The sequence below is a fragment of the Trifolium pratense genome, unplaced genomic scaffold, assembly GCF_020283565.1.
Source record: "Trifolium pratense cultivar HEN17-A07 unplaced genomic scaffold, ARS_RC_1.1 scaffold_86, whole genome shotgun sequence".
NCBI lineage: Eukaryota > Viridiplantae > Streptophyta > Magnoliopsida > Fabales > Fabaceae > Trifolium > Trifolium pratense.
Genome location: NW_025721068.1, coordinates 42091 through 65365, shown reverse-complemented (window position 1 = coordinate 65365; position 23275 = coordinate 42091). Strand labels below are relative to the sequence as shown.

Sequence of the window (23275 nt, the reverse complement as noted above, 5' to 3'; positions counted from 1 at the left end):
AGTGCTCCGAAATGCACACGGGGGTGTCAAGCAACCTCCATGTACCGTGGCATGACCGTGGCCAAGGAATAAAGATAAAATTTCATTCCTAGGCCAAGTTGGACCAAGGCCCCGTCTCGTTTTGCTATAAGCAAGGGCGTGGCAAGGCACGCGGGGGGCCAAAAAATCAAAGTGCTCCGAAATGCACACGGGGGTGTCAAGCAACCTCCATGTACCGTGGCATGACCGTGGCCAAGGAATAAAGATAAAATTTCATTCCTAGGCCAAGTTGGACCAAGGCCCCGTCTCGTTTTGCTATAAGCAAGGGCGTGGCAAGGCACGCGGGGGGCCAAAAAATCAAAGTGCTCCGAAATGCACACGGGGGTGTCAAGCAACCTCCATGTACCGTGGCATGACTGTGGCCAAATAATAAAGATAAAATTCCATGCCTAGGCCAAGTTGGACCAAGGCCCCGTCTCGTTTTGCTATAAGTGTAACGACCCAAATTTAATTATTAGTAATTAATTGATTATTTGCATTTATTTTATTTGTGGTTTTTAATGTAATTAATTAATTATGTGTTAATTGTTGGTTTTCGTGTTTTAATAGAAATAACTCATTAAGAATATAATGAGGGAAGTGATGTGTTAGAATATGTTTTAGGCTCATTTAGTAGAGGGGTATTTTGGTAAAAGAAGAAGGGGGTAAACCTAACTATATAAGGACCAAGTTAGAGAGAAGTTGTCATAAATTATGATTTTGATGGAGGTAGAGAGAGAAGCTCTCAAAAAAGAAAGATAAAGAGAAAGTTAGAGAAAAGAAGAGAAAGAACAAAGAGTGAAGAGGAAAGCTAAGTAGAGGGGAAGATTGAAGAAGAGCTAGGAGATGAAGGACTAGAGAATCCAACATCAATAAGGTATGAGAGTAGTAATTTATTCATTTTGAGATGGTTCATAAAGAGGGGAGAAGAACCTTTCTTCTCCATACCCAAACTCTTTCATCTCTCACTACTAGAAAAAAATTCATTTGGGACGGAAAAATCCGTCGCACAACAGTTGAAATTTCCGTCCCAAAATAATTTTGGGACGGAATTTGCGACATCAAGAATTTCGTCGCATTTCCGCTCGTCGCAATGTCTGGGGGACGGAATTTTCCAATCTGTCGCAATGTTGGGACAGAATTCGGGACGGAAAAATGATAAAATGCTGTGACGGATTATACAATTCCGTCCCAATTTAGTGGCATATTTTAAAATTCCGTCTCAATACTGTGCTGCAAAATCTTGCTCAATTTCTTGTCCAATTCTAATGCATTCTGATAAAAGTAATTACTAATCAATAATATAAATTCATAATGTAATGATCATCAATTTTTATTCAACTAATAAGCAATTACATATTTGTCTGATACAATTATAAACATAATATACATAATCCAAATTCTAAAAATACATTCAAAAGACTAAAACTTATAATAATTTTGAAGATTGTAAGTACAAAGTCATCACTATTATCTTGGAGGCATGGACACATGTTTCCAATCCTTATGCAATGCATCATAATCAATAGGCTTGAGAAAGTACTCCATTCATCACCAAACTCATAATGTTGAGGTAGAGACTTAAGTTGTGAACATAGCTTAAGAAAATTTTCCTGTAAACAAAAAACTAAAAAACATCAATTGACTATATACTAAGTGGCCTATCTCAACAAGTTCAAAAGAAATCTCCAACAAATTAACAAGTATGCATACTAAGAAAGAAAGATGTAACATGAAGTTGCAATCACATATCACATAGTGTCATACCTCACATATTATCTATTGTTCATATTATGTTCTCAAGTTGTGTCAATGGCCCTTCTTTTGCACCATAGAAATAGTCAACTAGTTAGATGTCAATGGCCCTTCTTTGCATCATCATTTCAGTAACTTGAGGATTGATCCCTAGTGAGAGATAAAAATGGATCCATCAATTACTATAGCTTCCACACCAATCACCTTATAATTATGATCAACTTTACCAATATTGGAATTCACATGGTAATGCCATATGGTTAAAGACAAAAACTTGTTAAAGTACTTGGTTATATTAAACAGAGCTAATATATCAACCACATCATCTTACAAGATTGTTACATGCACCTGGAATTATAAGTCAAGAGTTCAACCTCATGGTAATTGTAAGTTATAATGTCAATCAATATCCACCTCAATGATTCATTACATTTCTCTATTTTCTATCATCTTCCACTGTGACTTGGAAAATAAATAAAACATGGATTTTCTCAAAAATAATTAAAACCAACAAACTAAGCATGCACTACCACTGAGATTGTAGCTAACGATATTTCTAAAATTGATTTAACATTATGGGTTTTATAGTAGAAAACAAGGAATATGGACTTCAAATAAAAATGAGGACTTCTATATTTTAAAATAAAACTGGGAAAGTAAGAAATTTTTTCAAAATTAAGACAACAATAGATCTAAACGGCGAGTACTTTTTGGATGAAAAATAATTTAGGGTTTTAAAAGAAAAATGAGTTTTTTTTTAGGTTTGAAGTATAAACTGAGCAAAATAGAAGACTCACCTTTGAAGTAGATCGTACCAGGGCGGCTGTAGAGTTCCAACATAGTGGTTCCACCAAAACTATTTCTGAATAAAATGATAATGGTAGAGAATGAAGTGACTCAATATATACAAAGAAGGAAAAAAACAAAAAATAAAAGAGGAAGAAGAAAAACTGAAGAGGGTAGGAAATACTCTCACCACAACAGTGGAGAGGCAGACGACATAGTTGCTTCTCTCAAAAAATAGATCTGACCAGAAGATAGATCTCGCTGTGGGGAGCTCGAAAAGTGTGTCTTTATCTCCGATCTGGTTGAGTGGTGGCGGGATCTGGATCGAAAAGGTCTGGCCGACGAGAGAGCATAGAAAGAGGTTTGAGTTTTTTGTTTCTCTCATTTGAGGGTAAAGAAAATAACGTGTGAAATTAAAAGAATTTCTCTCAATGATGGAACCATTTCCACAAATTGGTGACGGAATAATATATTCTGTCCCAAAGTAGCGACTGAAATTACATTCCGTCCCCTAATAATTAATTAATGTTTTATAAAATCACCTGCGACGAAAATATGTCGCAAATTCCGTCCCAATCATATAATTTTGAGACAGAAAATTTTTCCGTCCCGAAATTCCGTCTTAATTCAATTTTTTTCTAGTAGTGTCTATGGGTTGTGGTTAATTTGGGAATTGGGAATGTGTTTATATTCCTTGTTGATGCATATATGATGTCATTGCTTTTGATTGATTGCTCAAGCTTTGCAAAAATGGTGGGTTTTGAGATTTATGATAAAATCTAATAACTTGAAGATAAATGATTAATCTTGATGATTTGGTGTTTTAACTTATGTTTAAGTTGTTTTATCTGAGTTATATGTTGGGTATTAATTGTATGTGTTTTTCCTAAGTTCAAATAAGTGATTTTGGTGAAAATAAGCACTTTTGGATCAAACCCACGTTCAAAACGCGTTTTTATGAAAATCTGCAAAATAGTGTTTGCGTCGAATAGTTCGACGCTATGGCGTCGCTAATTATGCATAATAATTATGCAGTATGAACAGGTCCTTGCGTCGAAACTTGTCGACGCTATAACCGACGCAACTGTTGGTTTGACAGTTTGACTGTTGACTCCTTGACTTTGACCAGACTGCGTTGACTGTTGACTGAGTGTTGACTTTCCGATGGTTCATGCACCCGGAACCTATTTTTCACAGTTTTTTGTGTAGATTCCGAATCTGAAGTTAGTTTTCTGGAATAATGCTTGCTTGTTAATAATTTCTTATGTTAGAAGCATGATTTGGAAATAAAATGAGTTTTATGAATTCAAATGATTGAACAATTAAGAATATATGTTAGTATTCTATTCAATGATAGTTGGATTGTTGATTGATGGAATAAATGCGTTATGTGTGACAATGATGTTTGTGATTGAATCATAATATGAATTGTTAATTGATCATAGAGTTGATAATTAATTGGAATGATAATTATGATTGATAGTGTACATACATATTGGTATATGTGTAAATGTAAATATCATATAATTGTTATGTGAACATTTCATGCACTCATGTTGTATGATTGGCCTTTGGTAAGGTTGGAAATCCAATGTAATTGGTCAAATGCATAACCGCTTTGGTAAGCAAATGAGAGATGCAGAGGGATATAAGTTTATCCAAAAAGGAATGGTACCACATGCATTAGATATGCATTAGGAGACATACATTTCTAATTGACATTAGTGTACATTTAAGAATTATGTGTCATTTGTACTTGATACTTGATAATTGTCATTGATTTAACATAAGTGTTTCTTTGATAATTATGTGTGTATTTGTTATCTAATTCGCTATGTTATATTGTTAATGAGTATGCTTATTAGATAGAATTGTGTAGGAACATATATGCTTATGCCTTACTTTTATTTACTCAAGTGTGGATAGTAATCGAGTTACTTGCACTTAGTCGGATATTTTGCTAACTCTCTGTTTTGTGTATGTGCTGGACCTTTGGGGGTCCAGGTTCTCAGGTCGTGTGTTCGAGTATTGATGAAGCTCCGCTCTGATTGTGACACGGGAAAAAATGGGTTTTATATATGTAGAGTCCTCTAGTCTTAATTATTTTGTATAATTAATAATACTTTATTTAATTCAAAGATTTGGTATAAACTCGTATTCTACTAATTAATGTTATTAGTAAGGTTTGAAGTAATTTGTAATATCTCAAACCAATATTTTATCAATCTTTTTGATTTAAGTCTTTGACTTTATTTGATCTACTGCGTAGTTTTTGAAAATAAGATTCTAAAGCTAGAATAAGGCTAATATTGGGTTTGGGTGTTACAAAGTTGGTATCAGAGCCCCGTTGTCTTCGGACTGCGTGGGTTATGTGTGTCAATCAGAGCAAGTCTGTGCAGTCAGACTGAGTGTGCGTAGTGTCAGTCGCGTTTGTGTATCTCTTGTGTCTTCTTGTGATGTAATTTTGTAGTTACACTTGCACATTAGTCACTATTTAATTATTTTGCAAATATGTGTGATTAGTTTGTTGAATCTTGTTGTTATTGGCATGTGTTTTACTTGATTCTTGAGACTAGTATTTTAATTAATATTGAATTTAGCACTTATAATTCTCGCTTCATGTTTGATTGCTAAAATGATGATTGTTAAAATGCTAATTCGTTAATACTTGAATTGCTATGAGTCTTATGAGAAAAATGCGATGATTATCTAATTTCACATGTTTGAAAGTTAATTCATGTTTATTATTATGCTTCTATGCTTGATATAACTTAATATGCTTAAAGTTATGACATGATGTGATTCCTATTGATTAATAATAGATGATGTTTTGCTCTAGTTGCTTGAATATGAGACTTTTTGTTTCTTTGTATTTTATTGTGAGTAAATTAAATGCAAAGATAGTAATGGTTTTGTTTTTCTAACTTGTATGAGATATTGAAATTTATTTTATGCAACGTAGGTTCAAATAGGACTTGAATGAGTTAATGACATTAAAGGTTTAATTAAACTATTGTAGTAGAGTTTATGTGTATTCTTATGCATGTCCTTATGTGTATCTTGTTATAATATTTCATTATAATAATAATAATTTATTTAAAGTAATATTAATTTGCTGGCAACGGTTATAATTGCTTAATTATTGGAACGGTTATAATTTGCTGGCAAAATAATTGCAACGGTCACATGCTTAATGAAAGGGAGATATATATAGATGTGTGAGAAGTCTAAAAAGATATATACAAAAACAAGATTTTCACTTCACTCACAGTCTATAATATCCTTTCTTAAGTTCAGCATACGACACATATATATAAAAGTTATTTTTGTCCCTTGAGCATCCAAAAAGTTAGTTCCTGTGTCCTTGCTAATTCACGTGCGGTGCTAGCAAGAAGTGACTGTTGTATCCTGGAGGGTATTAGCTTTGAGACCAACTGCACCGGGTAACTGACCTGTGGTGGCGAAATACTCTTAAGCCCAGTGCTTTTGCACGCCTCAGTCAAATTCGATAAGTTTCCTTGTTCTATTAATTAATTGATAATTATATTTGTTGTTGCTAATATATTTCTTGATTATTGCAGTTTGATTTATTAATTCTGTGTTCAATTTTTCCAACAATCTTAAGAGTATTGTGGCATAGAATTAATAAACTCAAGAATTGTTATATTGGTTTCATTATTACAAAATTGTTATAACTTCATCCTGTGCTACGTTGGTTTTCTGATTGTTCTTATTTCATTTTTATTCATTGAAAATTAATATTATTAGCATGGAATCTGGTTTGCTGAAACGCCCCTACAACATGCATTTTAAACCAAAGTCTGGACACCGCATTGCTCAATATAGATGCGATAACGGAAACAACCAACCTGTTAATCCTGAATTTGTAAATGTTGTTTCTGAAACTGTACTTGCGATGAAGGACAATTCATGGGTGGTAGACTCAGGGGCTACCACACATATATGTGCAAATAAAAATGTGTTTACTTCCTATAAAAGTATAGGGAAAGGAGAGGAATGTGTGACTTTGAGTGATTCGAGAACAGTTGTTGTTCTTGGTAAAGGAAAAGTGAATTTGAAACTCACTTCTGGAAAAATCCTCTCATTGAGTAATGTTCTTCATGTGCCTGATATGAATTATAATTTGGTGTCAGTATCTATATTGAGCAAAGCAGGCATAAGAGTTATTTTTGATTCAGACAAAGTCTTACTTTCAAAATGTGGGGGCTTTATAGGCAAAGGTTTCTATAGTAATGGTCTATTTGTGCTAGATGTCTCTAAAGTTATGAATCAAAATGTTTCTCATGCATATCTAGTTGATTCTGTTGATTTGTGGCATGGTAGATTAGGACATGTTAATTTTTCTTACATTAAGTAAATGAAAGAGTTAGGCTTTCTGCATAATTTATCAATTAGTGATAATGATAAGTGTCATGTATGTGTAGAAGCCAAGAGTACAAAGAAGCCATGTAAACCTATAAACTTTCGTGAAACTGGCCTTTTAGGCTTAATACATTCTGATTTAGGTGATTTGAAATCTACCATGACTAGGGGAGGTAATAAATTTTATATAACTTTTATAGATGATTTCTCGAGGTTCTCATATGTATATTTGTTAAGATCTAAAGATGAAGCAGAAAATAAGTTTAAGATTTATAAAGCCGAAGTAGAGAACAAGTTAAATGTTAAAATTAAAAGGCTTAGAACGGATAGAGGTGGAGAGTATGATTCTAATTCTCTTAGTGATTTTTGTGAGCAAAATGGAATAGTTCATGAAGTGACACCTCCTTATTCGCCGGAATCTAATGGTATAGCCGAAAGGAAAAATAGAACATTGAAAGAAATGATGAATGCTATGTTATTAAGTTCTGGTGCTCCTCCAAATTTGTGGGGGGAAGCTATTCTTTCTGCTTGTCATATTCAAAATAGGATTATATTTAAGAAAACTGATAAAACTCCTTTTGAGCTTTGGGAAAAACGTTTGCCAAATTTGAAATACCTTAAAGTGTGGGGGTGTCTAGCTAAGGTTTTATTACCTGAACCTAAGAAAAGGAAAATTGGTTCTAAAACTTGTGATTGCATGTTTATTGGTTATGCTGGAAATAGTGCAGCCTATAGGTTTTTAGTGTTGAAAAGTGATGTGTTAGAAAAGAATACTATTATTGAATCTAAAAATGCCGAGTTCTTTGAAAATGTGTTTCCCTTAAAATCAAAAATAGAAAAATCCATAGTTGAGCCTTTATGTGAATCTAATTCTTGTTCTAATGATTTTGAGCGTGTACCTAGAAGGAGTACAAGAGTTAGAAAAGAAACCAACTTAGGAGATGATTTCTACATTTTCTTAGTAGATGGAGATCCCTTGACATATAGTGAAGCTATTTCTTCCCCTGATGGTCCTTTTTGGAAAGAAGCTATTGATAATGAAATACATTCAATTATGAGTAATCACACATGGGAGATAGTGGACTTACCTCAAGGAGCAAAACCAATAGGTTGTAAGTGGATCTTTAAAAAGAAATTAAAACCAGATGGTTCTGTGGAAAAATATAAAGCTAGGTTGGTAGCTAAGGGGTACACACAGAAAAAAGACTTTGATTATTTTGATACATATTCACCGGTAGCTAGAATGACTTCTATTAGAGTAGCTATAGCTCTTGCATCAATTCATAATTTAGTGATCCATCAAATGGATGTCAAGACTGCTTTCTTAAACGGCAACTTAGAGGAAGAAATTTACATGGATCAGCCTGAAGGTTTTGTTGTTCCTGGTAAGGAAAATAAGGTTTGTAGATTAGTTAAATCTCTTTATGGTCTTAAGCAAGCACCTAAGCAGTGGCATGAGAAATTTGATAAAGTTATGTTGTTGAATGGCTACAAGGTAAATGATTCAGATAAATGCTTATATACTAAATTTGATGATAATTTTTGTGGTGTTATTGTTTGTTTATATGTGGATGATATGCTTATTTTGGGAACTAACATTGATGTAGTTAATGAGACTAAACATTTTTTATCATCAAAATTTGATATGAAAGATTTAGGTGAGGCTAATTTAATTTTGGGAATCAAGTTAACCAAACTAAAGAAAGGGTACAGAATGTCTCAAGAACATTTTGTTGAGAAAATTTTGAGAAAATTTGGCTTTTATGATTCTAAACCGGTGAATACTCCTTATGATGGTAGTTTACATTTGAAAAAGAATAATGGGAGTAGTGTATCACAAAATCAATATGCTCAAATTATTGGTAGCCTTATGTATCTAATGAATTGTACAAGGCCTGATATTGCATATGCCGTAAATAGATTGAGTAGATATACTCATAATCCAAATAAGGATCATTGGAATGCTTTATGTAGAGTTTTAAAATATCTTCGAGGAACCATGAATCATGGTTTATGTTATGAGGGATACCCCAATGTACTTGAAGGGTATTCAGATGCTAATTGGATATCAGATTCTGATGAGACTAAATCCACAAGTGGATTTATTTTTTCCCTTGGTGGGGCTGTTGTCGCTTGGAAATCTTCCAAGCAGACCTGTATAGCCAGATCTACTATGGAGGCTGAGTTTATTGCTCTAGACTTGGCAGGATCTGAAGCTGAGTGGCTAAGAAATCTCTTAGCAGACATTCCTTTATGGAAGAATTCAGTGTCTTCCATATGTATAAATTGTGATTGTCAAGCGGCAATATCAAGAGCAAATAACAATGTTTATAATGGGAAAAGAAGACATATACGTATACGTCATAATTATGTGAAGCAGCTGCTAAGTGCTGGGGTTATATCCCTACAGTACGTGAGGTCAGAAATAAATCTTGCGGATCCGTTGACAAAGCCACTAAATAGAAAAATAGTGGAAAATACATCGAGGGGGATGGGACTTATGCCCAATACAAAAATTGAGAGTGATGGTAACCCAACATAGATTGTGAAAATTCGCAAGGCTGTGTTCATATGGGTAAAAACAAGTCATTTGTCAATTTGGTGAGACACTATCCATATTTATTTCGTGAGAGTTCATCCCTATGGTGTAGGATAGTGTGTACTACAGCGATGAAGGTTGAGTTTATTCTCTTAATGAATCTATAGCTCATAAATGAGTGGTGTGCTTGACTGTGGTGTACACTTGATAGATTCACCTATATGAGTGTTGAGGTGAGGCCGCCTCCATGAAAGCTTGGGCAGACTTTCTAGAGACACTCATGAAATCCAGGAATAGGTGCAAGGCCAAAATGCACCACACCGCGTTGAACAACTTTGGACGAGATATCAATGTGAGTGATGAAGTCACTGATTCATATACGGAATGAGGTTCATAGAGGTTATAATCTCACCGACATTCTAGTGGGTCAAATTTCATTTTCTCTATGTGCTAGTTCATAGTCCAAAAGACACTAGTACTTACGCGTTGATGTCTCACGCTCTTGGGAACACTTAAAATCTAAAACTTTAAAATAAATTGTGGGGGATTGTTATAATATTTCATTATAATAATAATAATTTATTTTAAAGTAATATTAATTTGCTGGCAACGGTTATAATTGCTTAATTATTGGAACGGTTATAATTTGCTGGCAAAATAATTGCAACGGTCACATGCTTAATGAAAGGGAGATATATATAGATGTGTGAGAAGTCTAAAAAGATATATACAAAAACAAGATTTTCACTTCACTCACAGTCTATAATATCCTTTCTTAAGTTCAGCATACGACACATATATATAAAAGTTATTTTTGTCCCTTGAGCATCCAAAAAGTTAGTTCCTGTGTCCTTGCTAATTCACGTGCGGTGCTAGCAAGAAGTGACTGTTGTATCCTGGAGGGTATTAGCTTTGAGACCAACTGCACCGGGTAACTGACCTGTGGTGGCGAAATACTCTTAAGCCCAGTGCTTTTGCACGCCTCAGTCAAATTCGATAAGTTTCCTTGTTCTATTAATTAATTGATAATTATATTTGTTGTTGCTAATATATTTCTTGATTATTGCAGTTTGATTTATTAATTCTGTGTTCAATTTTTCCAACAATCTTAAGAGTATTGTGGCATAGAATTAATAAACTCAAGAATTGTTATATTGGTTTCATTATTACAAAATTGTTATAACTTCATCCTGTGCTACGTTGGTTTTCTGATTGTTCTTATTTCATTTTTATTCATTGAAAATTAATATTATTAGCATGGAATCTGGTTTGCTGAAACGCCCCTACAACATGCATTTTAAACCAAAGTCTGGACACCGCATTGCTCAATATAGATGCGATAACGGAAACAACCAACCTGTTAATCCTGAATTTGTAAATGTTGTTTCTGAAACTGTACTTGCGATGAAGGACAATTCATGGGTGGTAGACTCAGGGGCTACCACACATATATGTGCAAATAAAAATGTGTTTACTTCCTATAAAAGTATAGGGAAAGGAGAGGAATGTGTGACTTTGAGTGATTCGAGAACAGTTGTTGTTCTTGGTAAAGGAAAAGTGAATTTGAAACTCACTTCTGGAAAAATCCTCTCATTGAGTAATGTTCTTCATGTGCCTGATATGAATTATAATTTGGTGTCAGTATCTATATTGAGCAAAGCAGGCATAAGAGTTATTTTTGATTCAGACAAAGTCTTACTTTCAAAATGTGGGGGCTTTATAGGCAAAATAAATTTCGAACTAGTAGTAATTCTTTATGATGTGAATCTTGTCGAAAATCTAAATTATTTTCTTTTTGAATAAATGAAATTAATTTTATATAAATAAGAAGAGTATAATTGGTAATAAAGTTAAGTGGATTCTAGTATGTGTTTGATATATGTTTTGTTTATATCATGCACTAGATAATTACCATGAAACTTGATTTGTTCCTTGTGAGGTATAATAGGTGGTTATGCTATTTTTATAAGGATAGAAATTGGTAGTAAAAGTGGATTCTAAAATATGTTTGAACTGTGTTTTATTTTATATGATATGTGCTAGATTAATTGCCATGAAATATTGACTTGTCGTTTTGTTAACTATGCGATATAGTGAATAACTATATTAGGTTCTTTAAGATGAACTTGGTAAATGTGTTGCACATGTTTTGACTACTTTATGTTACCATGATAATTCTCATATTAAGCTAATTATTTTCTTGCATGACATGTGTATATGAATATAAATTGTTGAACTATTTGAAATTGTTGTTATGTAATATTCATCTTTTCTTAATTTGATTCGATTTTTAATTTTAAGATTTATAGAAGATGTATGTTACTTGAATATCTATGTGAAATGTTATGTTCGCTTGTGTGCAATTTTTTTATGTAGATGTTCATGTGTAGTAGTTCGTAATTACCCTTGTATGCGACATGTGTGCGAACACCGTCGATACTAGTTTCTTCTTGGGAAGATAAGTTAGAACCGTAGAAACCCACAGTTAGTTGTGAGAATTGGGAGTTTTAGTAGACGATTGTAGGTGAGTTTTAGTAGACGATAAGTAGGGGAGAAGATTATACCCTTCTTGGATGTCTTGAGAGTGAGGAATCAAGCCAAGTGGAGACGTCGCCGAAGGAAAGTGTTCAAGTGTAAAGTGGAGACGATTGAAAAGTTTGTTTTGGAGATGGATGAATTGGGAGAGCAGATGGAAGATTTGTTACAGAAGAAGTCTGCCGGACCAATTGTTTCGCCGTGGACGACGTCAGTGTAATTGTGTAAGAAGAAGGACGACAACATAAGACCTATAGTTATTATCAGCAATTGGATGAGGATACCATTTGATGGTTTTATGGATTAGTTAGCCAGTGTCAGTGTATTGAATGCTAGTGTGATAAGTAAGATGGAATTTGGAATCGAGTTGTCATCAGATGCAAGTAATGTCGTTTGGTATGACTTATATGAAGAGGATGTTGTTTGTGAAGTCGTCGAAGAGTGAGTTTTGGTTACAAGAAGTGAGTTTTGTAATCATGTGTTATAGAGTGGTGGAATAGTTGTGCATTCGTCGAAGGTGGATGTCGTGTTGCAGTAGAAAGCCTAAATCAGTTGCTAAGATTATAATTTTTCTAGGATTAACTGATTGTTATCGAAAGCTTATTGGAAGTTTCTTCTAGAATGAGTTTGAGTAGTGTGCTTTTACAGACGGACAAGTGGTGGTCTATGCGTCAACGAAGTGGAAGATTCATGGGAAAAGGTATCTGATTCATGATTTGGAATTGTTGTTGATTCGGGAGCAATATTGTATATGAGACGAGATTTGAAGTGTTCAAGTGATCTCAAGAGTTTGAAGTATCTGTTGATTAAGTAGAGTTGAATATGAGTCAGAGAGAAGCGATTAGAATTTTGAAGTTGATTAAGCAATTCGGTAATGTAAGATTGATACATGAGATGACGTTTATAAGTGTGAAGTTGAGGATAATAAAGTTAACTAGTTATATTCTTGAAGAGATTAGAAATGGTCGGGAAATAGAGTTGAATTTAATGGACAGATTGGTGCAACTTAGTCAAAGTAAAGAAGTTGACTATTCAAGTAGCTGAGGATGAAATTGTGAAATAATGAGGAAAATTTTATATGTTGGATTTAACCGAGCTCGAGAGAAGAATTATAAGAGAAGGTTACAGTCGGAATCAGAATGTTGGAATCATTAAGTGAAAAAGTACGTTGGAAAATTTCGAATGAGATTTTGGAATAAAAGATGAAGTTAAGTGCGAAGTGTCATTAACAAAAGATATGGAATAGAAAAGTTAGTCGTTGGAAGAACGTGCTAAGTATAAGTATCGGAGAACATTTTTGTGATTATTCGGGAATAAGAGTAAGATAAGTATCTATCTATAAAAAAAAAGATTAAGTATGGAAAAGTTGGTGAGGATTAGTAAGATTTAATTCATGGTACTTGGTGTAGTGAAGACGGACGTAATATAAGTGTAGTACTTGATAAGGAAAGTAAAGGACTTTAGATATAATATTCAATGGAGGTTTCGTGTTTAAGGAAGCACTATTATAGTTTGGTAAAGATGGTTGATGCCACCATCATGATTGTTGTCTATCTATTAACAAATTGAGGAACTGGCCGTCCTTGATCTCTTGTTGATAGTAGATGAAATCGTGTTGAATGGATGAGACTAATTTTGTCAAACTTTGGTGGTGTCTAGAGTTTTGGATGTTTTGATTGGAAAACTAGTTGAAATGGTCTTGTTCAAATTGTTTTAGCCAATTTTCGAGGGCGAAAATTCTTTTAAGTGGGGTAGAGTTGTAACGACCCAAATTTAATTATTAGTAATTAATTGATTATTTGCATTTATTTTATTTGTGGTTTTTAATGTAATTAATTAATTATGTGTTAATTGTTGGTTTTCGTGTTTTAATAGAAATAACTCATTAAGAATATAATGAGGGAAGTGATGTGTTAGAATATGTTTTAGGCTCATTTAGTAGAGGGGTATTTTGGTAAAAGAAGAAGGGGGTAAACCTAACTATATAAGGACCAAGTTAGAGAGAAGTTGTCATAAATTATGATTTTGATGGAGGTAGAGAGAGAAGCTCTCAAAAAAGAAAGATAAAGAGAAAGTTAGAGAAAAGAAGAGAAAGAACAAAGAGTGAAGAGGAAAGCTAAGTAGAGGGGAATATTGAAGAAGAGCTAGGAGATGAAGGACTAGAGAATCCAACATCAATAAGGTATGAGAGTAGTAATTTATTCATTTTGAGATGGTTCATAAAGAGGGGAGAAGAACCTTTCTTCTCCATACCCAAACTCTTTCATCTCTATGGGTTGTGGTTAATTTGGGAATTGGGAATGTGTTTATATTCCTTGTTGATGCATATATGATGTCATTGCTTTTGATTGATTGCTCAAGCTTTGCAAAAATGGTGGGTTTTGAGATTTATGATAAAATCTAATAACTTGAAGATAAATGATTAATCTTGATGATTTGGTGTTTTAACTTATGTTTAAGTTGTTTTATATGAGTTATATGTTGGGTATTAATTGTATGTGTTTTTCCTAAGTTCAAATAAGTGATTTTGGTGAAAATAAGCACTTTTGGATCAAACCCACGTTCAAAACGCGTTTTTATGAAAATCTGCAAAATAGTGTTTGCGTCGAATAGTTCGACGCTATGGCGTCGCTAATTCTGCATAATAATTATGCAGTATGAACAGGTCCTTGCGTCGAAACTTGTCGACGCTATAACCGACGCAACTGTTGGTTTGACAGTTTGACTGTTGACTCCTTGACTTTGACCAGACTGCGTTGACTGTTGACTGAGTGTTGACTTTCCGATGGTTCATGCACCCGGAACCTATTTTTCACAGTTTTTTGTGTAGATTCCGAATCTGAAGTTAGTTTTCTGGAATAATGCTTGCTTGTTAATAATTTCTTATGTTAGAAGCATGATTTGGAAATAAAATGAGTTTTATGAATTCAAATGATTGAACAATTAAGAATATATGTTAGTATTCTATTCAATGATAGTTGGATTGTTGATTGATGGAATAAATGCGTTATGTGTGACAATGATGTTTGTGATTGAATCATAATATGAATTGTTAATTGATCATAGAGTTGATAATTAATTGGAATGATAATTATGATTGATAGTGTACATACATATTGGTATATGTGTAAATGTAAATATCATATAATTGTTATGTGAACATTTCATGCACTCATGTTGTATGATTGGCCTTTGGTAAGGTTGGAAATCCAATGTAATTGGTCAAATGCATAACCGCTTTGGTAAGCAAATGAGAGATGCAGAGGGATATAAGTTTATCCAAAAAGGAATGGTACCACATGCATTAGATATGCATTAGGAGACATACATTTCTAATTGACATTAGTGTACATTTAAGAATTATGTGTCATTTGTACTTGATACTTGATAATTGTCATTGATTTAACATAAGTGTTTCTTTGATAATTATGTGTGTATTTGTTATCTAATTCGCTATGTTATATTGTTAATGAGTATGCTTATTAGATAGAATTGTGTAGGAACATATATGCTTATGCCTTACTTTTATTTACTCAAGTGTGGATAGTAATCGAGTTACTTGCACTTAGTCGGATATTTTGCTAACTCTCTGTTTTGTGTATGTGCTGGACCTTTGGGGGTCCAGGTTCTCAGGTCGTGTGTTCGAGTATTGATGAAGCTCCGCTCTGATTGTGACACGGGAAAAAATGGGTTTTATATATGTAGAGTCCTCTAGTCTTAATTATTTTGTATAATTAATAATACTTTATTTAATTCAAAGATTTGGTATAAACTCGTATTCTACTAATTAATGTTATTAGTAAGGTTTGAAGTAATTTGTAATATCTCAAACCAATATTTTATCAATCTTTTTGATTTAAGTCTTTGACTTTATTTGATCTGCTGCGTAGTTTTTGAAAATAAGATTCTAAAGCTAGAATAAGGCTAATATTGGGTTTGGGTGTTACAATAAGCAAGGGCGTGGCAAGGCACGCGGGGGGCCAAAAAATCAAAGTGCTCCGAAATACACACGGGGGTGTCAAGCAACCTCCATGTACCGTGGCATGACCGTGGCCAAGGAATAAAGATAAAATTCCATGCCTAGGCCAAGTTGGACCAAGGCCCCGTCTCGTTTTGCTATAAGCAAGGGCGTGGCAAGGCACGCGGGGGGCCAAAAAATCAAAGTGCTCCGAAATGCACACGGGGGTGTCAAGCAACCTCCATGTACCGTGGAATGACTGTGGCCAAGTAATAAAGATAAAATTCCATGCCTAGGCCAAGTTGGACCAAGGCCCCGTCTCGTTTTGCTATAAGCAAGGGCGTGGCAAGGCACGCGGGGGGCCAAAAAATCAAAGTGCTCCGAAATGCACACGGGGGTGTCAAGCAACCTCCATGTACCGTGGCATGACCGTGGCCAAGGAATAAAGATAAAATTCCATGCCTAGGCCAAGTTGGACCAAGGCCCCGTCTCATTTTGCTATAAGCAAGGGCGTGGCAAGGCACGCGGGGGCCAAAAAATCAAAGTGCTCCGAAATGCACACGGGGGTGTCAAGCAACCTCCATGTACCGTGGCATGACTGTGGCCAAGTAATAAAGATAAAATTCCATGCCTAGGCCAAGTTGGGCCAAGGCCCCGTCTCGTTTTGCTATAAGCAAGGGCGTGGCAAGGCACGCGGGGGGCCAAAAATCAAAGTGCTCCGAAATGCACACGGGGGTGTCAAGCAACCTCCATGTACCGTGGCATGACTGTGGCCAAAGAATAAAGATAAAATTCCATGCCTAGGCCAAGTTGGGCCAAGGCCCCGTCTCGTTTTGCTATAAGCAAGGGCGTGGCAAGGCACGCGGGGGGCCAAAAAATCAAAGTGCTCCGAAATGCACACGGGGGTGTCAAGCAACCTCCATGTACCGTGGCATGACCGTGGCCAAGGAATAAAGATAAAATTCCATGCCTAGGCCAAGTTGGACCAAGGCCCCGTCTCGTTTTGCTATAAGCAAGGGCGTGGCAAGGCACGCGGGGGCCAAAAAATCAAAGTGCTCCGAAATGCACACTGGGGTGTCAAGCAACCTCCATGTACCGTGGCATGACAGTGGCCAAGTAATAAAGATAAAATTCCATGCCTAGGCCAAGTTGGACCAAGGCCCCGTCTCGTTTTGCTATAAGCAAGGGCGTGGCAAGGCACGCTGGGGGCCAAAAAATCAAAATGCTCCGAAATGCACACGGGGGTGTCAAGCAACCTCCATGTATCGTGGCATGACCGTGGCCAAGGAATAAAGATAAAATTCCATTCCTAGGCCAAGTTGGACCAAGGCCCCGTCTCGTTTTGCTATAAGCAAGGGCGTGGCAAGGCACGCGGGGGGCCAAAAAATCAAAGTGTTCCGAAATGCACACGGGGGTGTCAAGCAACCTCCATGTACCGTGGCATGACTGTGGCCAAATAATAAAGATAAAATTCCATGCCTAGGCCAAGTTGGACCAAGGCCCCGTCTCGTTTTGCTATAAGCAAGGGCGTGGCAAGGCACGCGGAGGGCCAAAAAATCAAAGTGCTCTGAAATGCACACGGGGGTGTCAAGCAACCTCCATGTACCGTGGCATGAGCGTGGCCAAGGAATAAAGATAAAATTCCATTCCTAGGCCAAGTTGGACCAAGGCCCCGTCTCGTTTTGCTATAAGCAAGGGCGTGGCAAGGCACGCGGGGGGCCAAAAAATCAAAGTGCTCCGAAATGCACACGGGGGTGTCAAGCAACCTCCATGTACCGTGGCATGACTGTGGCCAAATAATAAAGATAAAATTCCATTCCTAGGCCAAGTTGGACCAAGGCCCCGTCTCGTTTTGCTATAAGCAAGGGCGTGGCAAGGCACGCGGGGGGCCAAAAAATCAAAGTGCTGTGAAATGCACACGGGGGTGTCAAGCAACCTCCATGTACCGTGGCATGAGCGTGGCCAAGGAATAAAGATAAAATTCCATGCCTAGGCCAAGTTGTACCAAGGCCCCGTCTCGTTTTGCTATAAGCAAGGGCGTGGCAAGGCACGCGGGGGGCCAAAAATAAAAGTGCTCCGAAATGCACACGGGGGTGTCAAGCAACCTCCATGTACCGTGGCATGACTGTGGCCAAAGAATAAAGATAAAATTCCATGCCTAGGCCAACTTGGGCCAAGGCCCCGTCTCGTTTTGCTATAAGCAAGGGCGTGGCAAGGCACGCGGGGGGCCAAAAAATCAAAGTGCTCCGAAATGCACACGGGGGTGTCAAGCAACCTCCATGTACCGTGGCATGACCGTGGCCAAGGAATAAAGATAAAATTCCATGCCTAGGCCAAGTTGGACCAAGGCCCCGTCTCGTTTTGCTATAAGCAAGGGCGTGGCAAGGCACGCGGGGGGCCAAAAAATCAAAGTGCTCCGAAATGCACACTGGGGTGTCAAGCAACCTCCATGTACCGTGGCATGACTGTGGCCAAGTAATAAAGATAAAATTCCATGCCTAGGCCAAGTTGGACCAAGGCCCCGTCTCGTTTTGCTATAAACAAGGGCGTGGCAAGGCACGCTGGGGGCCAAAAAATCAAAATGCTCCGAAATGCACACGGGGGTGTCAAGCAACCTCCATGTACCGTGGCATGACCGTGGCCAAGGAATAAAGATAAAATTCCATTCCTAGGCCAAGTTGGACCAAGGCCCCGTCTCGTTTTGCTATAAGCAAGGGCGTGGCAAGGCACGCGGGGGGCCAAAAAATCAAAGTGCTCCGAAATGCACACGGGGGTGTCAAGCAACCTCCATGTACCGTGGCATGACTGTGGCCAAATAATAAAGATAAAATTCCATGCCTAAGCCAAGTTGGACCAAGGCCCCGTCTCGTTTTGCTATAAGCAAGGGCGTGGCAAGGCACGCGGGGGGCCAAAAAATCAAAGTGCTCTGAAATGCACACGGGGGTGTCAAGCAACCTCCATGTACCGTGGCATGAGCGTGGCCAAGGAATAAAGATAAAATTCCATTCCTAGGCCAAGTTGGACCAAGGCCCCGTCTCGTTTTGCTATAAGCAAGGGCGTGGCAAGGCACGCGGGGGGCCAAAAAATCAAAGTGCTCCGAAATGCACACGGGGGTGTCAAGCAACCTCCATGTACCGTGGCATGACTGTGGCCAAATAATAAAGATAAAATTCCATTCCTAGGCCAAGTTGGACCAAGGCCCCGTCTCGTTTTGCTATAAGCAAGGGTGTGGCAAGGCACGCGGGGGGCCAAAAAATCAAAGTGCTCCGAAATGCACACGGGGGTGTCAAGCAACCTCCATGTACCGTGGCATGACCGTGGCCAAGGAATAAAGATAAAATTCCATTCCTAGGCCAAGTTGGACCAAGGCCCCGTCTCGTTTTGCTATAAGCAAGGGCGTGGCAAGGCACGCGGGGGGCCAAAAAATCAAAGTGCTCCGAAATGCACACGGGGGTGTCAAGCAACCTCCATGTACCGTGGCATGACTGTGGCCAAATAATAAAGATAAAATTCCATTCCTAGGCCAAGTTGGACCAAGGCCCCGTCTCGTTTTGCTATAAGCAAGGGCGTGGCAAGGCACGCGGGGGGCCAAAAAATCAAAGTGCTCCGAAATGCACACTGGGGTGTCAAGCAACCTCCATGTACCGTGGCATGATTGTGGCCAAGTAATAAAGATAAAATTCCATGCCTAGGCCAAGTTGGACCAAGGCCCCGTCTCGTTTTGCTATAAGCAAGGGCGTGGCAAGGCACGCGGGGGGCCAAAAAATCAAAGTGCTCCGAAATGCACACTGGGGTGTCAAGCAACCTCCATGTACCGTGGCATGATTGTGGCCAAGTAATAAAGATAAAATTCCATGCCTAGGCCAAGTTGGACCAAGGCCCCGTCTCGTTTTGCTATAAGCAAGGGCGTGGCAAGGCACGCGGGGGGCCAAAAAATCAAAGTGCTCCGAAATGCACACGGGGGTGTCAAGCAACCTCCATGTACCGTGGCATGACTGTGGCCAAGTAATAAAGATAAAATTCCATGCCTAGGCCAAGTTGGACCAAGGCCCCGTCTCGTTTTGCTATAAGCAAGGGCGTGGCAAGGCACGCGGGGGGCCAAAAAATCAAAGTGCTCCGAAATGCACACGGGGGTGTCAAGCAACCTCCATGTACCGTGGCATGACTGTGGCCAAATAATAAAGATAAAATTCCATGCCTAGGCCAAGTTGGACCAAGGCCCCGTCTCGTTTTGCTATAAGCAAGGGCGTGGCAAGGCACGCGGGGGGCCAAAAAATCAAAGTGCTCTGAAATGCACACGGGGGTGTCAAGCAACCTCCATGTACCGTGGCATGAGCGTGGCCAAGGAATAAAGATAAAATTCCATTCCTAGGCCAAGTTGGACCAAGGCCCCGTCTCGTTTTGCTATAAGCAAGGGCGTGGCAAGGCACGCGGGGGGCCAAAAAATCAAAGTGCTCCGAAATGCACACGGGGGTGTCAAGCAACCTCCATGTACCGTGGCATGACTGTGGCCAAATAATAAAGATAAAATTCCATTCCTAGGCCAACTTGGGCCAAGGCCCCGTCTCGTTTTGCTATAAGCAAGGGTGTGGCAAGGCACGCGGGGGGCCAAAAAATCAAAGTGCTCCGAAATGCACACGGGGGTGTCAAGCAACCTCCATGTACCGTGGCATGACCGTGGCCAAGGAATAAAGATAAAATTCCATTCCTAGGCCAAGTTGGACCAAGGCCCCGTCTCGTTTTGCTATAAGCAAGGGCGTGGCAAGGCACGCGGGGGGCCAAAAAATCAAAGTGCTCCGAAATGCACACGGGGGTGTCAAGCAACCTCCATGTACCGTGGCATGACTGTGGCCAAGTAATAAAGATAAAATTCCATTCCTAGGCCAAGTTGGACCAAGGCCCCGTCTCGTTTTGCTATAAGCAAGGGCGTGGCAAGGCACGCGGGGGGCCAAAAAATCAAAGTGCTCCGAAATGCACACTGGGGTGTCAAGCAACCTCCATGTACCGTGGCATGATTGTGGCCAAGTAATAAAGATAAAATTCCATGCCTAGGCCAAGTTGGACCAAGGCCCCGTCTCGTTTTGCTATAAGCAAGGGCGTGGCAAGGCACGCGGGGGGCCAAAAAATCAAAGTGCTCCGAAATGCACACTGGGGTGTCAAGCAACCTCCATGTACCGTGGCATGATTGTGGCCAAGTAATAAAGATAAAATTCCATGCCTAGGCCAAGTTGGACCAAGGCCCCGTCTCGTTTTGCTATAAGCAAGGGCGTGGCAAGGCACGCGGGGGGCCAAAAAATCAAAGTGCTCCGAAATGCACACGGGGGTGTCAAGCAACCTCCATGTACCGTGGCATGACTGTGGCCAAGTAATAAAGATAAAATTCCATGCCTAGGCCAAGTTGGACCAAGGCCCCGTCTCGTTTTGCTATAAGCAAGGGCGTGGCAAGGCACGCGGGGGGCCAAAAAATCAAAGTGCTCCGAAATGCACACGGGGGTGTCAAGCAACCTCCATGTACCGTGGCATGACTGTGGCCAAATAATAAAGATAAAATTCCATTCCTAGGCCAAGTTGGACCAAGGCCCCGTCTCGTTTTGCTATAAGCAAGGGCGTGGCAAGGCACGCGGGGGGCCAAAAAATCAAAGTGCTCTGAAATGCACACGGGGGTGTCAAGCAACCTCCATGTACCGTGGCATGAGCGTGGCCATGGAATAAAGATAAAATTCCATGCCTAGGCCAAGTTGTACCAAGGCCCCGTCTCGTTTTGCTATAAGCAAGGGCGTGGCAAGGCACGCGGGGGGCCAAAAATCAAAGTGCTCCGAAATGCACACGGGGGTGTCAAGCAACCTCCATGTACCGTGGCATGACTGTGGCCAAAGAATAAAGATAAAATTCCATGCCTAGGCCAACTTGGGCCAAGGCCCCGTCTCGTTTTGCTATAAGCAAGGGCGTGGCAAGGCACGCGGGGGGCCAAAAAATCAAAGTGCTCCGAAATGCACACGGGGGTGTCAAGCAACCTCCATGTACCGTGGCATGACCGTGGCCAAGGAATAAAGATAAAATTCCATGCCTAGGCCAAGTTGGACCAAGGCCCCGTCTCGTTTTGCTATAAGCAAGGGCGTGGCAAGGCACGCGGGGGGCCAAAAAATCAAAGTGCTCCGAAATGCACACTGGGGTGTCAAGCAACCTCCATGTACCGTGGCATGACTGTGGCCAAGTAATAAAGATAAAATTCCATGCCTAGGCCAAGTTGGACCAAGGCCCCGTCTCGTTTTGCTATAACCAAGGGCGTGGCAAGGCACGCTGGGGGCCAAAAAATCAAAATGCTCCGAAATGCACACGGGGGTGTCAAGCAACCTCCATGTACCGTGGCATGACCGTGGCCAAGGAATAAAGATAAAATTCCATTCCTAGGCCAAGTTGGACCAAGGCCCCGTCTCGTTTTGCTATAAGCAAGGGCGTGGCAAGGCACGCGGGGGGCCAAAAAATCAAAGTGCTCCGAAATGCACACGGGGGTGTCAAGCAACCTCCATGTACCGTGGCATGACTGTGGCCAAATAATAAAGATAAAATTCCATGCCTAAGCCAAGTTGGACCAAGGCCCCGTCTCGTTTTGCTATAAGCAAGGGCGTGGCAAGGCACGCGGGGGGCCAAAAAATCAAAGTGCTCTGAAATGCACACGGGGGTGTCAAGCAACCTCCATGTACCGTGGCATGAGCGTGGCCAAGGAATAAAGATAAAATTCCATTCCTAGGCCAAGTTGGACCAAGGCCCCGTCTCGTTTTGCTATAAGCAAGGGCGTGGCAAGGCACGCGGGGGGCCAAAAAATCAAAGTGCTCCGAAATGCACACGGGGGTGTCAAGCAACCTCCATGTACCGTGGCATGACTGTGGCCAAATAATAAAGATAAAATTCCATTCCTAGGCCAAGTTGGACCAAGGCCCCGTCTCGTTTTGCTATAAGCAAGGGCGTGGCAAGGCACGCGGGGGGCCAAAAAATCAAAGTGCTCCGAAATGCACACTGGGGTGTCAAGCAACCTCCATGTACCGTGGCATGATTGTGGCCAAGTAATAAAGATAAAATTCCATGCCTAGGCCAAGTTGGACCAAGGCCCCGTCTCGTTTTGCTATAAGCAAGGGCGTGGCAAGGCACGCGGGGGGCCAAAAAATCAAAGTGCTCCGAAATGCACACTGGGGTGTCAAGCAACCTCCATGTACCGTGGCATGATTGTGGCCAAGTAATAAAGATAAAATTCCATGCCTAGGCCAAGTTGGACCAAGGCCCCGTCTCGTTTTGCTATAAGC

The 23275-nt window shown here is 39.4% G+C and overlaps 3 long non-coding RNA genes across 3 annotated transcripts; 2 read left to right on the top strand and 1 right to left on the bottom strand.

Moving 5' to 3' along the window:
• Positions 1-526: 526 nt before the first annotated feature.
• LOC123901942 lies at positions 527-4753 on the top strand. Its single transcript, XR_006807344.1, has 2 exons — positions 527-895; positions 4564-4753. It is a non-coding gene; the product is annotated as an uncharacterized LOC123901942 (long non-coding RNA).
• LOC123901941 lies at positions 1327-3061 on the bottom strand. The gene is made up of 4 exons (XR_006807343.1): positions 2750-3061; positions 2571-2635; positions 1786-1923; positions 1327-1631 (listed from the first exon to the last, which is right to left on the bottom strand). It is a non-coding gene; the product is annotated as an uncharacterized LOC123901941 (long non-coding RNA).
• A 9392-nt stretch (positions 4754-14145) lies between the features above and the next one.
• LOC123901943 lies at positions 14146-15831 on the top strand. Its single transcript, XR_006807345.1, has 2 exons — positions 14146-14198; positions 15642-15831. It is a non-coding gene; the product is annotated as an uncharacterized LOC123901943 (long non-coding RNA).
• Positions 15832-23275: the final 7444 nt, after the last annotated feature.